Genomic DNA, 16701 nt, shown 5'->3' with positions numbered 1-16701 from the left:
GCAGGAAGCCTGCTTCTCCCTCTCCCACTCCCCCTGCTTGTGCTCTCTCCTTCTGTCAAATAAATAAATAAAATCTTCAAAAAATATATAAAAGTAATGGCAGTAGTAACGTGTATACATGTGCACGCGTACACACACACACACACACACACAGAATGAGAACACGGCAATTACGGTAAAATGTTAACAAATAGGGAACTGGATATAGAAGAGTCCTTCAGAGGCACCTGGGTGGCTCAGTCAGTTAAGCATCCGACTCCTGGTTTCGACTCAGGTCATGATCTCAGGGTTGTGAGATCGAGCCCCATGTTGGACTCCACGCTCAGCACAGTCTGCTCAAGATTCTCTCCCTCTCCCTCTACCCTCCCCACCCACACACATGTGTGCAAGGGCGGGCACGCTCTCTAATAAATAAATAAATAAATACAATCTTAAATAAAACAAAAAGACTTTGCCCATCTAGTAGAGGTAACAAATTAAAAAACAGTCCTTCATACTATTCTTACAACTTATCTATGACGATGAAATACTTCAAAATAAAGTTAAACACACAAAAGAAAGAAAATACATAACGCTTTTTGTTTTTTTAAAAAAGATTTGTTTCAGATTTAGTGACCACCTTTTGTTTTTTTAAAAAAGATTTGTTTCAGATTTAGTGACCACCATAGTTGTTGCTGCTGCCACCTCACCCATTAAAAAAAAAAAAAAAAAATCTTGGACCATAAAGGAAATTTACCAAAACGTCAACATTAGGAAAGGCCTCTGGGTTAAGATTAAGGGTGTTCCTTGTAAACAATTTTATAAGAGGATCCAAAAACAAAACAAAATAACCAAACAAACATTTTGGGAAACCTACAAACTATAGCCTCGAGAATACTGTTTGTTTAGTCTTGCATTTCATAAGTTTATCTGACCACAGGAACCCCCTCCCCCATTACCATCCCTACAAGCAAAAGAAAGCACTTTGGGAAACATTGCTGTAGATGATGGGATATAGATTTTTTTTCCCCCTGATCATTTTACTCTCCTTAGCTTTCTTCAGAACACACTACTTATTGTAACAACAAGAGGCGTCCAAACTTGATTTCTGCCATCTTTAATGAACATTTCTTTTTGGTAGACTCGCATGCAAATGACCATCACCGGGCAGCAAACAACTTGTAGTATGCACTATCCAGTCTCCCTTGACCACACGAGATTGGCACACCATCAGGGGCAACTGAGGAGCCTGCACGTATGTGTACAGTGGGTTAACAGCTCATGTCAGTGTTGGTGTTAAGAGGCGAATAGCCCTGGGTGAGGCCATCCCAAGGAGCAGTAGCTTGCTCCAGGCCCAGCTCTACCTCCACATTTTCAGAGCACTATGTCTTGGAACCTGGAAACCAGCCTGGATGCCTTTGGCCTGAGAGCCCCAGGCCTTTATATACTCAGCTCCCATGATCCTTCGGTATTTAAGAAGCGAAACTAGCTGGGAAGCATAGCAGAACATGGCTTTCATTTATTATAACTTGCTAATGGACTCATTTAAAATTTTTGCCACATATTAATTTGTACAAGAGTTTTTAGCCATAATCTGTTTGCATGTTTTGGGTTTTTTAGGGGGCATGGGGAAAGGCTGAAGTCCAAATACTGGCTAATGTCAAGATCTAAAGATAAATGTGGATATTGATGATGTAATCTACAGGCTGTACTGTGTAGTGGTAAAAGAGCAGGAAATTGGAGTCAAGCTGTCTTGGTTCAAAATCCAGCCTGGCCCTTATTCTCAAAGCCTCTGCTCCTTTATTGGTAAAATGGGTATAATATTATTAATAACCTCACAGAATTGTTCTGAATGGGATAAATGTGATAACTCACAACAAGTACTTAGTTCAGGGCCTGGCCACATAGACAGCACTCATTAATTTCTGCAAACAACGATGATTAGAATATTTCTAAGTTTTATAAATTTGACGGGCAGGGGTGGGCAAATTAGGGCCCGCCACTAAACACTGGTCTGTTTCTGTATCATCCGGGGCTGCTTTACAGCCACAAAGGCAGAGCTGAGCAGTTGTGACAGAAACCCTATGGCCCCCAAAACTGAAAATATTTACCAACCAGACCTTTAAAGAAAAAGTTTGCCAAGCCCTGGTGATCAACAATTTAGCGGATAAAGAATTGGGTCTTTCCCCTATAGAAGTTTTGGTCGTTGGTCCTTTATTCTGTTTAATGTCTCAATTTAGAAACCAGACACACAGGCGTTATTTATGGTGATTTGGTCCACGAAAGCTGGAGCTCATGCGTTCCTTACAATGCAAAACACATACCACAGTGCTCTGTCTCATGGCTGGCGGGGCTATCCAGAGGGCCTGAGGCTGCCTGTTGGCCCTTCCACCTCCATTCCTTCCTGACTGGCCCACTCAAAGAAGAAGACCTCCCTATTTCAGAGCCCAGCTGATGTGTGTGAGCCCACAGCCATGCTTCCCCTCCCCCAAGTCACATCTGTACATTTTGTCGAAACCACATGTGTCCCCAGAGCTTGAAGCAAGAGGTGAAAGATGATCTGGAAGAGGCATTCAGGAAACTGAACAAACAGAAATGAAGGATGCTTTCAAAAGGGTTGGACAGCCGCAGGCGGGATTAATACAACTTGAGGGGCCTTCAGAAATGAGGGCTGCCATAACATCATCATTGCCGACAAGAGTCCAGTAAAGAGACTGAGGGCAACCCAGAAAAATGAAGAACATGCCTTAGATGCAGGTCCCAAGGCACGTCCCTGCATCCAATCGCACTGCCTGTTTTCTTTGGCAGGAAAGCGTGTTTATTTGGGGAAAATGAACCCACTGCATTAATGGATAATGCAGGTGAAGGGAGTCCTGGGACTGGTCTCTGGGAGAGGAAATTTGAAAAAAAGAAACCATTCTAACCGCCTTCAGTTAGCTCTTTTATTAAAAAAAAAAAAAAAAGGTCTTAGCCAGCTGTTTGGATAGAGATTAAGTCTGAGGTGTACTTAGATACACAGCCTGGTGGCCACTGGATGCCTTACTGGCAATTATCAACATTTTTACAAAGTCGATCCAATAGAAAATTGCATACGTTAAATACCAACGTGGATGCTAAGGGCTGGGGCTGTTCAAGAAAGGGAAGAGGGAGGCAGATGATTTCTACTGTTACCTACTGGGAGCAGGATTTCAGAGACGTACACATGACAAGTCTCACTTGAGACCAAGCCCAGTTTTCAGCCATGTTCCTGAAAGTGTAACTGGTTGGCACAAGGGTAAAATAAGGCTCATGGTTACTTTGGGGATGCTCAGCTTGGTCAGAGTCAGAAGACCTGCACTGATTACATGCATGTGAGCTATTAGACTTAGCTGATTTATTTTTTTTTTGAGAGAGAGTGTGCGCACACACGTGTGTGCAAGAGTGAGGGGTGGGGGGAGCGGAGGGAGAGAGAGAGAATCTTAAGCAGACTCCCCGCTGAGCACGGAGCCCGCCACTGATGACCCTGAGATCAATGTGATAACTCACAACGGAACCTGGAAACCAGCCTGGATGGAACCTGGAAACCAGCCTGAGCTAGAATCAAGAGTCAGATGCTTAACCGACTGAGCTACCCAGGCACCCCAGATTTTTTTTTTTTTTAAATGAGAAACGCTATGATGTGAGGGCCTCTCAGGGCTAAGCTTGTGGATTTGGCAAGATTTCCTTAAGGAAAGGTTAAGGGAACTGACATTCACCCAGTGCCCACTTAGTGTGGGGCATTCCATATAGTTATATCAATATACCCACAAATTTTGTGCCTGGCCTGTGTGGAGTAAAAACAAGGGGCTGAACTACTAGGTCAATTTAGTCTAGAGTGTCTGAATTTCTCCAGCATAAGATGTTACACAAACAGGGCAGAACTGATAAAAGTGGAAGAAGGAATCCAAACTATATCAGAAACAGGAAAGTCACTCTGGGAAATTAGGAAAGGAGCTAAGGGTTTGATTAGCAGAGAAATGGTAAGAGCATTCAGGGTTCTGCAGATATGGCCACGTTGGAGGCCAGGTGTCCATTAGAAGACCATGTTAACCCTTTAAGCCTGGACAGCAAACAGGGCAAGAGAGCCAGGCCTCGGAGACACAGGCTGCAGAGACAAACCAAACCTACATCTGGGCATGGAATTTTAAGTTCAAGGGATGAGGATGCCTCAAGACCTCGAAAGGGAATATAGGGAGTGCCCAATGGGTGACCGGTGAGTGTATTTAACATCTGCCACGCTGAACAGTGAGGTCTGTGTTTGCAATCTGCTTAAGGTTGGAGAGCTCACTCTTCAGGACACACTCGCACCATGAGGATCCTTACACAGACTGTGTGTGCCGGACCCAAATCTGCCATCAGCCCAGCCAGCCCACTCTGTTGTTTCCCTAACTTTATGACAGAATGAGACCTGAAGCTGCTCAAAGGCTGTGTAATTCTAGGAAGTCTTAAATCTACCACTTACCATAATGTTGGTCATAAAAAACTTATCCAAGATAATGGTAGCTTCCTAGCTAAGCAAACCTTTCTCGTGGACGCCACTTCTGTCAGATGGCTATACAGATACTCAGTTGTGGAAATGGAAATCTCTTCTGAGAACTCTCCACAATGCTCAACTGTTCACCTATGTACATAGCACACATTGCTGGGGTTAGAAATCCTGCAAATTCATTCTGTTGGGAGGCAGGAGGTTGGGCTCGGCTTTACCACTAGTTATGTGCCTTTGGGCAGAGTCACTTTTCTTGGTGCCTCAAGTTCCTTGTCTGGAAAATGTAGAGCTTAAACTAGTCCAGGCTTTGAACCTCCAGAATTTTTTTTTTTTTTTTTTAAGAATTTATTTATCTTGAGAGAGAGAGAGAGAGAGAGAGCACAAGCAGGGGGAGTGGCAGAGGGAGAAGCAGGCTCCCCGCTGAGCAGAAAGCCCGATGCGGGGCTCCACCCAGGACCCTGGGATCATGACCTGAGCCGAAGGCAGACGCTTAACGACTGAGCCACCCAGACGCCCCTGAACCTCCAAGAATTCTACAAGGCATGGATTGGTAAGAGCTACATGAGAAAACCGCCTACTAATAGAAGTGGACAGGGCGCCTGGGTGGCTCAGTCGTTAGGCGTCTGCCTTCTGCTCAGGTCATGATCCCAGGGTCCTGGGATCGAGTCCCATATCAGGCTCCCTCCTCGAGGGGAAGCCTGCTTCTCCCTCTCCCACTCCCCCTGCTTGTGTTCCTGTTCTCGCTATCTCTGTCTCTGTCAAATAAATAAATAAAAATCTTAAAAAAAAAAAAGAAGTGGACAGAGAAGAGAGAGGACCGGAAAGAAAGCTGGCAATGCTGGTGGATCAAGACCAACAGATTGGGGGGCAAAGCTATGTTCTGACCCTGGATCTAAGAGGCCAGCCTAAACTAACACACCAGTTTAAAAGGATGTGGCTCTCACCCCAAAGCTAGAACTGTCTTCCTTACCAACAACGCTGGTCAACAATAGCAGCTAATGCCAACACTGGCCGTGGCTGCATCATATGCAGGCATCGAGCCTTACAATTTCACAGGACTTTTATCCCAGACAAGAGACCGGAGGTAGGAAATGGAGTCTAGTACATTTTCTTCTGTCTTCATGGCAATCGGTGCCATGATTACAGCATTTTGTTGTGACTTGCATGTCCCCCTTGCTATTGGACTTGAGACTCTCAAGAAAAGATGTTTTTTTTTTTCATTTTTGTAGTTCCATGTCTAACAAATGGTAAACCCTTAGTAGACCAGAGTTTCTTTCATTTCATTCAACACACACAGATTAACTTTTATTGGCTTAAATAGGGGGTGGAGATAAAAATTATATGGAGGGAGGAAATGACAAAAAGGTAGTAGCAAACTTTTGTAATGTATATTCTTCTTCATTACAAAATGTGTTAAGTTCATTGTAGAATACTTAGAAAATGCAAAGGAAAACATTCACCTGAAATGACATCCAGGTGGTAGAAAGAGCATTAGAGGCATCTACAGTGATGTGGGGCATGTTTACTAATTTAACATATTCTTTGTCACTCTCTGAACCCCATTACAAAAATAACCGGGAAACATTTCCCTATTTTTCTATTTATTCATTTCTTTTTTTTTTTTTTTTTAGATTTTATTTATTTGACAGAGAGACGCAGCGAGGAGGGAACACAAGCAGGGGGAGTGGGAGAGGGAGAAACAGGCTCCCCGCTGAGCAGGGAGCCCGATGCCTGACTCAATATCCAGGACCCTGGGATCATGACCTGAGCCGAAGGCAGACGTTTAACGACTGAGCAACCCAAATAGAGAGGCGCTCCCTCTATTTATTCATTTCTGATAAAAACAAAAGATATTGTATATAAGGCTTAATAAGATTTTTTTTAGTTCTTTGATTCAGCACCCGGGGGGGGGGGGGGGCAAATAATTTATGGGTTTCACATCTATGGACCTTAGATATTAACTAAAGAACTAGGAGAGGAGCCTAGAATCCTAAAGCAAAACTTTCTAGTTCTAGACCAATCACATCTGACATATGAGGAAACTAAGGCCAGTGGCCAAGTTTTTTGTTCAAATTTAGCTGTAGGAGCCAGAACTGGGCTTGTGACTTTTGACTCCAAGTCTATGTTACCTACCTAGCAAAAACCAAAATCATCCCTCAATTCTGTCACACTGCTAACTTTTGGTTTCTGAAAGGCAATCAGAAATGATTCCAGAACAAGAGAAGTAGATGACAGTGTCCAGAATATTTACCTGCACTACAATTCTCAGGTGCCAGGCTAAATAAATCACCAGAAGGGCAGCCAAAGCTACTGATTACTCTGAAAATTGTTTCTGATTTTGCCATAAGCATTTTAGTTCTTTCAGAAATTTAAAAAAATGAATCTGAGTTAGGGCTTGCTGGTCAAGAGAGTGCAAAGTGATCAGATAGGCTTACAGATCACTGACTTTGGTGCCACCTTTCAAAGGATCTTCCCCTCTCAGAAATCCCTAAGAGTGGTCATAATAAAACTTGATCAGAGAGGAAAGGGGAGAATCCAAAGTACCTCACCAAGAGAAGAACCTGGCCCTCTGTGATAGTTAAGGTGAGTGCCTTATAGGGGAAGCTTATATATGCATAATTGAACAAGAGAACAGAAGCCAGAGTCTGCATACATTTAAAGAAAGAGGCTCTTCTTCTCAAGGAACACATGCACCCTGGAGTTGGTCAAGATTTGGGGACTGACTATCCATGTGCCTCTCCTGGTCTGTCGTTACCCTTGACAGGACCCTGGTATTTAAAGATGCAGTACACACTCATCTTTCAACATGGACTGTGAATACTAGCCAACTACCTCATTTAGTGCTCCATCACAAATACAGTGATCCTTCCCAAGACTGGAGGAAGAGGGGAAAGGCTTGCCTTTGCTTGGCCTCCTACAGAGCTGCCAAGGGTAATTATCATCACATGCGATTTTCATCATGTATACAGCTCTATTCGAAAGAGGAAAAGACCTGTACATGAGAAAATAAATCCCTGATCAAACCTCAACCTGATCAGTACTCACTCCTAGAATAGTACTCACTGTAGTATTCATTCAAGGAAGAAAAGGGACCAAGGAGGGCTTACTCAGTCTCTTCACTTAGTTGCCATATAGAAGGACGGCCTTCAAGTTTTATTAAAATTAGTTACCAGACGGCTAAAACAGAATAGTGAGGAGAATGGACAATGGATGTAGGTCCCACCTAGTTTATAGACACAAAACCAAAGAGTAAGCCCCAGATGCACAAACTGGAATAGAACATAAAAGGTACATTTGTGGCAGGGCCAAGAATAAGTCCTGAGTGTCCTTGAATTTCATCTTCCAGAATAATTTAAAACAAAGTTCACTCCAAGCATGTTCTTTGCTTCAAGTCTCCCCCAAAGATTCTCTCTGCCCCTCTTTCTCCACTCAAGAGGGAGAAAACAGTTCCATGCATTCCATTTGTTTGTTTCCTGTGAGCACTAATACTAAGAATGTGTCAAATGTGAAGAGCAAGTCTTAACTTTAGAACATTCCTAGCTACCAGGGTGGGACCAGTTCAGCTCAAAGGGATTTTGCTACCACTCAGTAGAAGCTGGAAATAAATACAAACACACAGACAATATGGCACATGGGATGCCAAGGGAAAAACAAAAGACTGTGCAGATAGACAAGAAATGGGAAGGGAAGCCACCCCAATCCCCCTACCCAGGGGCCCACAGCTTCTCCTACAATACCTCCTCCTCCTCCTCCTAAGAGGGCAACCAACTGTGCTGGAGGACACAGCAGCCGACCTTCCCTAGCCTCTCCCCATCCTCTCTGGTTAAACTTTAGACGTCAGCTCAGTTTTTGTTTTTGTTTTTTAATTTTTATTTTTTAAAGATTTTATTTATTTATTTGACAGAGAGAGACATAGCGAGAGAGGGAACACAAGCAGGGGGAGTGGGAGAGGGAGAAGCAGGCTTCTCACTGAGCAAGGAGCCCGATGTGGGCTCGATCCCAGGACCCTGGGATCATGACCTGAGCTGAAGGCAGACACTTAACGACTGAGCCACCCAGGCGCCCCCTCAGTTTATATTTCAGGGTGAGGAAGGGTGAAAGCCCATGGGCTTCAGAAAAGAAGCAAATACTTATAATCTGCTGTTGAGCAGGGCATCATGGGAATGATATGGCACACATTCCATGGGCTGGTCATAGGCTCACTGATCCATTTCAGAACACACCAGATTCTTGAGGTGTTTAAGTACAGATAAGGAATGGTCAGAAGCTTGTCTAAGATTAGCTGGGGCATGATAAGCCATCAAGTTATCTGCAGGATATAAATTTAATTGTTCTGCATAGGTAACATATTCATGATTCATAAATCAAAATATAAAAAGGTATACTCCCTTGGGGCACCTGGGTAGCTCAGTTGGTTAAGCACCTGCCTTTGGCTCAGGTCATGATCCCAGGGCCTGGAATGGAGCCCCACATCGGGCTCCCTGCTCAGCAGGGGTGGAGGGGCTGCTTCTCCCTCTCTCTCTGCCCCTCCCCCCATTCTTTTCTCATTCTTTCTATCTCTCTCTCAAATAAATAAAATCTTAAAAAAAAAAAAAGGCATACTCCCACCACATTCCACCTGCCCTGGTCCTTCTCCCACCCAACAAACCAATAGTAACCATCTTTTAAAAGTTTTCTGTGTATCCTTCCAGGGTTTATACAAATATATTATTCACATGTTCTGGACCCTGCTTTTTTATTTCCTCGGGACCTTTCCATATGGGAACATAGAACTAATTTATTCCCCTTTTACATCTGTACAATATTCCACCATAAAGAAATGCTATGATTTAACTAGTCCCTTATTAAAGGGCATTTAGGTTTTTCTGAACCTTTTGCTAATGAAAACAATCCTGTGACGAACAACTTTAGAGATCAGTGTTGCCTTTATATATTAAGATGCTTGTTTATTGCTCTGTAACTAACCTGGCCATGGTACAGAGAAAGAAGGAATAAAAACCTTGCAACTGCAAATCCATCTGAAGTCAAGACAAAGCCCTTCTAAAGCAAAAAAACGGTTACAGAAATATGAGATTCTGATTTGATATGATGCATATGGAGTAGGCACACAAGCAGATATTTGTGCAAGAAGCCAGAGTTCAATTATTTAGGTTGCCCATTCTCCATCCTTATCTTTCTCCTGCTCACTCCCCCTAAAGACTTGCCACCCACTCATCCCAGGGGCCATCCAGTCATCTGTCCCTTTAAGAAATCCTAATAGCATTCTAGCTCTTAGAAGACAGACACTGTGCCGACTCGGCGACTGGTGAGGTAGCTTTCTTTCTGCCCTCGGAGGGCAGAAAGTAACCCTCTCCTCCCCTGGTCATCATCTGGACCTGAACCCAGAGGTCCAGCTGGAGGCGAAGCCTCACAGAACCATCTGCACCCTAAGGAAGCAGGGCTGAGCTGCTGGCTGGTCCCTGCATCAGAGCACAAGTCCCAGGCGAATCCCAAGAGAACCAGCCCGGCAGGACCCCTCAGCAGAGCCCAGAGAGGAGCCCAAGAGGCAGTTCCAGCCCTTCCCAGCCACTGCCTTCAGCAAAGGAGCAGGAAATTCGAAACTGTCCACAGAGTTGACTCATACTCTCTTTCTACAAGCAGCCTGAGGTTCTATTCTAAGTTCACCAAAGGGACTATGCCTTCAGGCAGAAGCAGAGCAGCACAGAAGTGGTTGTGACGGGGGCCTCCACGACAGGTCAAGGGCTCACCAGAAGGGCTATGGAAGGTAAGGAGCAAAGAGAGGCCATCCCGTAAACATCAGATGAGCCGAACGCCATTTACAGCTTTTATCAGACCTGCAGATGCGTCATTACCTATGTGTGCACACAATGACGGTTTAATTACCCCGGGGTGCAAGTCAAACTATTAAAAATGAATTATACTTATTTGGACCCTAATTGGAACGAACCAAATGTGTAAGTGCATTTTTGTGACAAATTGGGAGAAAAGTGAACACGGATTTGCTATTACATGAGATCAAAGAATTACTGTTCATTTTCTTAGGTGTGATAACGGTACTGTGGTTATTTTTTTTTTTTTTAAGTCATTATCTCTTAGAGATGCATACTGAAGTATTTATGGGTGAAATGATGTCTGGAATTTGCTTTAAAATACTCCAGCCCACCCCCTACCTCCCCAAAAAGTGTGTGTGGTGAGGCAAAGGAAACAAGAATGACTGCTGGGTGAGGAGTACATGGGATCCCCTACACTATTCTCTTTACCTTTGTGTAAGACGTTTCATAAGAAAATAGGTTATCATCACAGCTATATGCCACGGAGACCTCCCTCACTACTGACTGCAACAGGCAGTTCAAACCCTAGAGCTAGTGACACGCTGGCCCCAGATGATTTGTAGAGGATACAGCTAATGACCTCGCCAAAGCAAGTCAACTCAGGAGGGAACTGTACCAGAAGACTTTTCATCACATCACCTAAAGCGCTGCTTCTCAAACTTGGCTGCACACTGGAATCACCTGGGAGTTTTGCTCTCCCCTCCCTCTTTAAAACAGTGGTACCTAATTTAATTGTTTGGGACACAGCCTGTATTTCTAGATTTTTCAGAGTTCCCCAGGTAATTCTAATGGGCAGCAAAAATTGAGAATCAGAGCTCCGAGAGCCTAACGGGATGGTTCAAGGAAAGTCAGGGGTTAAGTGTGAGAGGTCAGCGGCCGCCACACACTCACTGCTGGAGCCTGCCTGTGACCCGGCTGACCTAGTGCTTGGTCTCGCCGGGGACCTCAAGTCAGGGATCCAGGCCAAGCTTCCCTGAATGATCAGTGCAATCAAGGATAACACTAGGACTATAGGAAAAAGTAGGGACTTGGCAAAGAGCTGAAAACCTGAAGGTGGGCCTCCTTTAAATCCAAACAAGAAATGACCTATAATCAATATCAAGTTCATATTGAGCATTCCATTAGGTGTTTCCTTGTATTCACCTGAGCATTAAGTGCCAGTGTGCATCTTGCTGAGGCTAGCCTCTGTTAGCTACAGAAAAGCTTTTGTTTTAAGAGGCAGAAGGGTCTTGGGCCGCTTAATCTGTTAGAGCTGCTGAGTACTGAACAGATGGCCTTATTCAAAGCAGCGAGGAACTGGCAATTCTCCTTTCAGGAGAACAAGCCTCACCTCACAAAGGACTGGGACATTTCCCTGCAGCAGGTGGCATATTCTGATGTACGACTGTGGGCTTCTGCATGGCAATGGGGTTAATTCTGGTGTCATTCCCCAGGCCCTGGGAGAGGTGGAAGGTCTGCATCTGCTGGGGCTCTTCACATATGCAACTCTTATGACCCTTTCTCACAACAACCCTGAAGTGGAATTGGGTTCCAATTTCCCAGATGAGGGAAATGAAGCCTAGGCAATTCTAGTTACGACACCAGGGCAACCCAGCAATAGAGAGCAGCACTGGAGTTCGATCAGCCAAATTCTAAAGCCCTATGCTCTTTCCGCAGCCAAGATAAACTTTAGGATAGACTGAACATGGCACCTCTAATTTCCACCTGTAGGAAATAATCTAAAGGTTGTTTGGGGGCCCAGCCCTTCTGGATGAACCTATTAGTCATCATGAGCCTCAAGATACAAAACTCTTGAACTTTCTTCCATCATTTTCCATGGGGATATGCATTTTCCTCCACCCCCAGTGAGTGCCAGCTCAGTGGTGCTTTCTAGCCACTCAGCCGTCCATGGCAATACAGAAGAAAGAGGAAGGATTCTCCCATGCCCAGCTTTAAAGTCTAGGTGGAGGACACCAACCTGAGGGCCTTCCCTTGACACATGCTGACGCTTTCGGATTTGAATTCTGTGTATCACAAAGGGTAAACAGACGTGGAAGGCAAGTCAACACCCAAAGCCAGGTTTTGGCCTCTACTCCTTGGATGCAGGGAACCCTCTGCTCCTGGTCCCATCACCAGCTACACAAGCCCCAAACGCCAACTCAGCGGCAGGTGTTACTTACTACACTAGGTGCCTCTACGGCTTTGCTCTGCAGCCTCTGCTCGGGTCCCAAAGACGCTGCCCCAAGCCCAGAGCTGCCTGCAACCCTTCTTCCGGGGCTGCCTTCAAGGCTAGTCTTATAATAAATAAGCCAACCACCAAAATGTAAAACAAAACAAACCTAACCCTTACTTTTTAGTTAAAACACCATTTTTTAACCCATAGCAGATCTGTCACCAAAGCTTATTCTCGACTTATTAACCAAACTTAGCTCTAATGAACTCAAGGCCATTTCCACACTTAAAATCTATTTTCACAATTTAATTTTTTTAAGAGATTTTATTTGAGAGAGAGAGTGCACACGTGCACAAGTGGGGGAGGGGCAGAGAGAGAGAGAGAGAGAAAGGGAGAAGGAGACTCCCCGCTGAGCAGGGAGCCCGACGCCAATGCCGGGCTCGATCCGATCTCAGGACTCCAGGGCCATGACCAGAGCTGAAGGCAGATGCTTAACTGACTGAGCCACCCAGGCGCCCCTACTTTCACAATTTAAATACTTAATATAATCATCTTTTTTTCATCTGGGAGTTCCAAAAAGGAAAGGCTTCTGAAAATGTTTCAAGCAAATCGTTGGGAGATCAAGATATGCATATTGCTTCCTGAGGTGAGGTCATAGCTTTGAAAGATACAACAGTCAAGTACAAAGGTACATATTCAGATACAAAGGTATAAATTCTGATGTCTTTGCCTTAGAACAACAAAAAACTCAGGCCACGGGATCATATTTTCTGGTACATTCTGTATAGGACTCTAATCCATCATGCAGCATTAAATGGCATTAATGAACATATCATAGTGAAATGTTAACTGACATTTACCTGATGTGCCAAGTAACTATGCCTTTGTGTGCCCTCTTTAATTTGCACAGCAGTTATCTGAGACAGGTACTGAGTATCCCCATTTTACAATTGAGGAGACTGCCACCCAGAGAGCAAAGAGCCCAACCCCTAAAGCCATTGAGAGGTAGGATGAAGAGAACAGCCTGATTCCAGAACATACAGTTCTTAACCCCTTGCTTATTTCCAAACCTCACCAAATTAGCCAGCCAGCCATGGAGTTGCCCTTTCTGCAAATAACATAAAGCTGTAAGACACCTTGGGGAGGCCAATGGAACAGCTTTCGAGACAGCCTGGGACCGTCCACTGGAGGCAACAGCCATGTGGGGAGAAGGTTCTGCAGCACATAGCATTTTTTTTTTTTTTTTTAAGATTTTATTTATTTGAGAGAAAGAGAGACAGAGACAGAGCGAGCATAAGTGGGGGAAGGGGCAGAGGGAGCAGCAGATTCCCCGATGAGCAGAGTTAGACGTGGGGCTCAATCCCAGGACCATGACCCAAGCCAAAGGCAGATGCCCAACCAACGGGAGCCACCCAGGCACCCCAGCACATAGCATTTTAAAAGCCATGTGATTAATAAAAGAAAGAACAAGAACCATATGCTCCTCTCAATGGATGCAGAAAAAGCATTTGACAAAGTACAGCATCCTTTCTTGATTAAAACTCTTCAGAGTGTAGGGATAGAGGGTACATACCTCAATATCATAAAAGCCATCTATGAAAAACCTACAGCGAATATCATTCTCAATGGGGAAAAACTGAGAGCTTTCCCCCTAAGGTCAGGAACACGGCAGGGATGTCCACTATCACCACTGCTATTCAACATAGTGTTAGAAGTCCTAGCCACAGCAATCAGACAACAAAAAGAAATAAAAGGCATCCGAATCGGCAAGGAAGAAGTCAAATTCTCACTCTTTGCGGATGATATGATACTTTATGTGGAAAACCCAGAAGACTCCACCCCAAAACTGCTAGAACTCATACAGGAATTCAGTCAAGTGGCAGGATATAAAATCAATGCACAGAAATCAGTTGCATTTCTATACACCAACAAGAAGACAGAAGAAAGAGAAACTAAGGAGTTGATCCCATTTACAACTGCACCCAAAACCATAAGCTACCTAGGAAAAAATCTAACCAAAGAGGCAAAGAATCTGTACTCAGAAAACTATAAAATACTCATGAAAGAAATTGAGGAAGACACAAAGAAATGGAAAAATGTTCCACGCTCATGGGTTGGAAGAACAAATATTGTGAAGATGTCAATGCTACCTAGAGCAATCTACACATTTAATGCAATCCCTATCAAAACACCATCCACTTTTTTCAAAGAAATGGAACAAATAATCCTAAAATTTGTATGGAACCAGAAAAGACCCCGAATACCCAGAGCAATGTTGAAAAAGAAAAGCAAAGCTGGTGGCATCACAATTCCGGACTTCAAGCTCTGTTACAAAGCTGTCATCATCAAGACAGTATGGTACTGGCACAAAAACAAACACAAAGATCAATGGAACAGAATAGAGAGCCCAGAAATGGACCCTCAACGCTATGGTCAACTACTCTTCGACAAAGCCGGAAAGAATGTCCAATGGAAAAAAGACAGTCTTTTCAACAAATGGTGTTGGGAAAATTGGACAGCCACATGCAGAAGAATGAAACTGGACCATTTCCTTACACCACACACACAAAAATAGACTCAAAATGGATGAAAGACCTAAATGTGAGACAGGAATCCATCAAAAATCCTAGAGGAGAACACAGGCAGTAACCTATTCGACCTCAGCCGCAGCAACTTCTTCCTAGAAACATCGCCAAAGGCAAGGGAAGCAAGGGCAAAAAGGAACTATTGGGACTTCATCAAAATAAAAAGTTTGCACAGCAATGGAAACAGTCAACAAAACAAAAAGACAACCGACAGAATGGGAGAAGATATTTGCAAATGACATATCAGATAAAGGGCTAGTATCCAAAATCTATAAAGAACTTATCAAACTCAACACCCAGAGAAGAATCCAATCAAGAAATGGGCAGAAGACATGAACAGACATTTTTCCAAAGAAGACATCCAAATGACCAGCAGACACATAAAGTGCTCAGCATTGCTCGGCATCAGGGAAATCCAATCAAAACCTCAATGAGATATCACCTCACACCAGTCAGAATGGCTAAAATTAATAAGTCAGCAAACGACAGATGTTAGCGGGGATGTGGAGAAAGGGGAGCCCTCCTACACTGTTGGTGGGAATGCAAGCTGGTGCAGCCACTCTGGAAAACAGTATGGAGGTTCCTCAAAAAGTTGAAAATAGAGCTATCATACGACCCAGCAATCGCACTATTGGGTATTTACCCCAAAGACACAAATGTAGTGATCGAAGGGGTACCTGCACCCCAATGTTTATAACAGCAATATCCACAATAGTCAAACTATGGAAAGAGCCAAGATGTCCATCAACGGATGAATAGATAAAGAAGATGTGGTCTACATATACAATGGAATATTATGCAGCCATCAAAAAACCCCCAAAATCTTGCCATTTGCAACAACATGGATGGAACTAGAGGGTATTATGCTAAGCAAAATAAGTCAATCAGAGAAAGACAAATATCATATGATCTCACTGATATGAGGAATTCTTAATCTCAGGAAACAAACTGAGGGTTGCTGGAGTGGTGAGGAGTGGGAGGGATGGGGTGGCTGGGGGATAGACATTGGGGAGGGTATGTGCTATGGTGAGCACTGTGAATCGTGTAAGACTTATGAATCACAGACCTGTACCTCTGAAACAAATAATACATTATATGTTAAAAAAAAAAAAAAGATAGCAGGAAGGGAAAAATGAAAGGGGGAAATCGGAGGGGGAGATGAACCATGAGAGACTATGGACTCTGAGAAACAAACTGAGGGTTCTAGAGGGGAGGGGGGTGGGGGGATGGGTTAGCCTGGTGATGGGTATTAAGGAGGGCACGTATTGAATGGAGCACTAGGTGTGATATGCAAACAATGAATCATGGAACACTACATGAAAAACTATTGATGTAATGTATGGTGATTAACATAATAAAATAAAATTTAAAAAAGTAAAAAAATAAAAAAATAAAAGCCATGTGAGAGGGTGTCCTCCTAGCAAAGCTCTGAGACACTCACAGTACTCCTCAACTTTGAGCCCCGCTTTCGCAACAACCCAGAATCAAACCCTCCCTGGTGTCATGTCCCAGCCTGCACCAGCAGACATGTTGATAAACAAATGCATGCACAGAATGGAACAACGCATTCATGGGCTCATCTGGGCACCGCAGAGTGCCACCCTATGGTTATGCCCTCAGCTCTGGAGTCCCATAACCCAAGTTGTACTC

The 16701-nt window shown here is 44.0% G+C and overlaps 1 protein-coding gene across 1 annotated transcript in view; it reads right to left on the bottom strand.

Moving 5' to 3' along the window:
- Positions 1-16701, bottom strand: part of SPRED2 (sprouty related EVH1 domain containing 2) — a 115006-nt gene that overhangs the window by 52844 nt on the left and 45461 nt on the right. The window lies entirely within an intron of this gene.

Source organism: Phoca vitulina, unplaced genomic scaffold (genome assembly GCF_004348235.1).
Source record: "Phoca vitulina isolate PV1807 unplaced genomic scaffold, GSC_HSeal_1.0 scaffold12, whole genome shotgun sequence".
Taxonomy (NCBI): domain Eukaryota; kingdom Metazoa; phylum Chordata; class Mammalia; order Carnivora; family Phocidae; genus Phoca; species Phoca vitulina.
The sequence above is the reverse complement of the archived record's forward strand: the minus strand, read 5'-3'. Positions and strand labels throughout refer to the sequence as shown.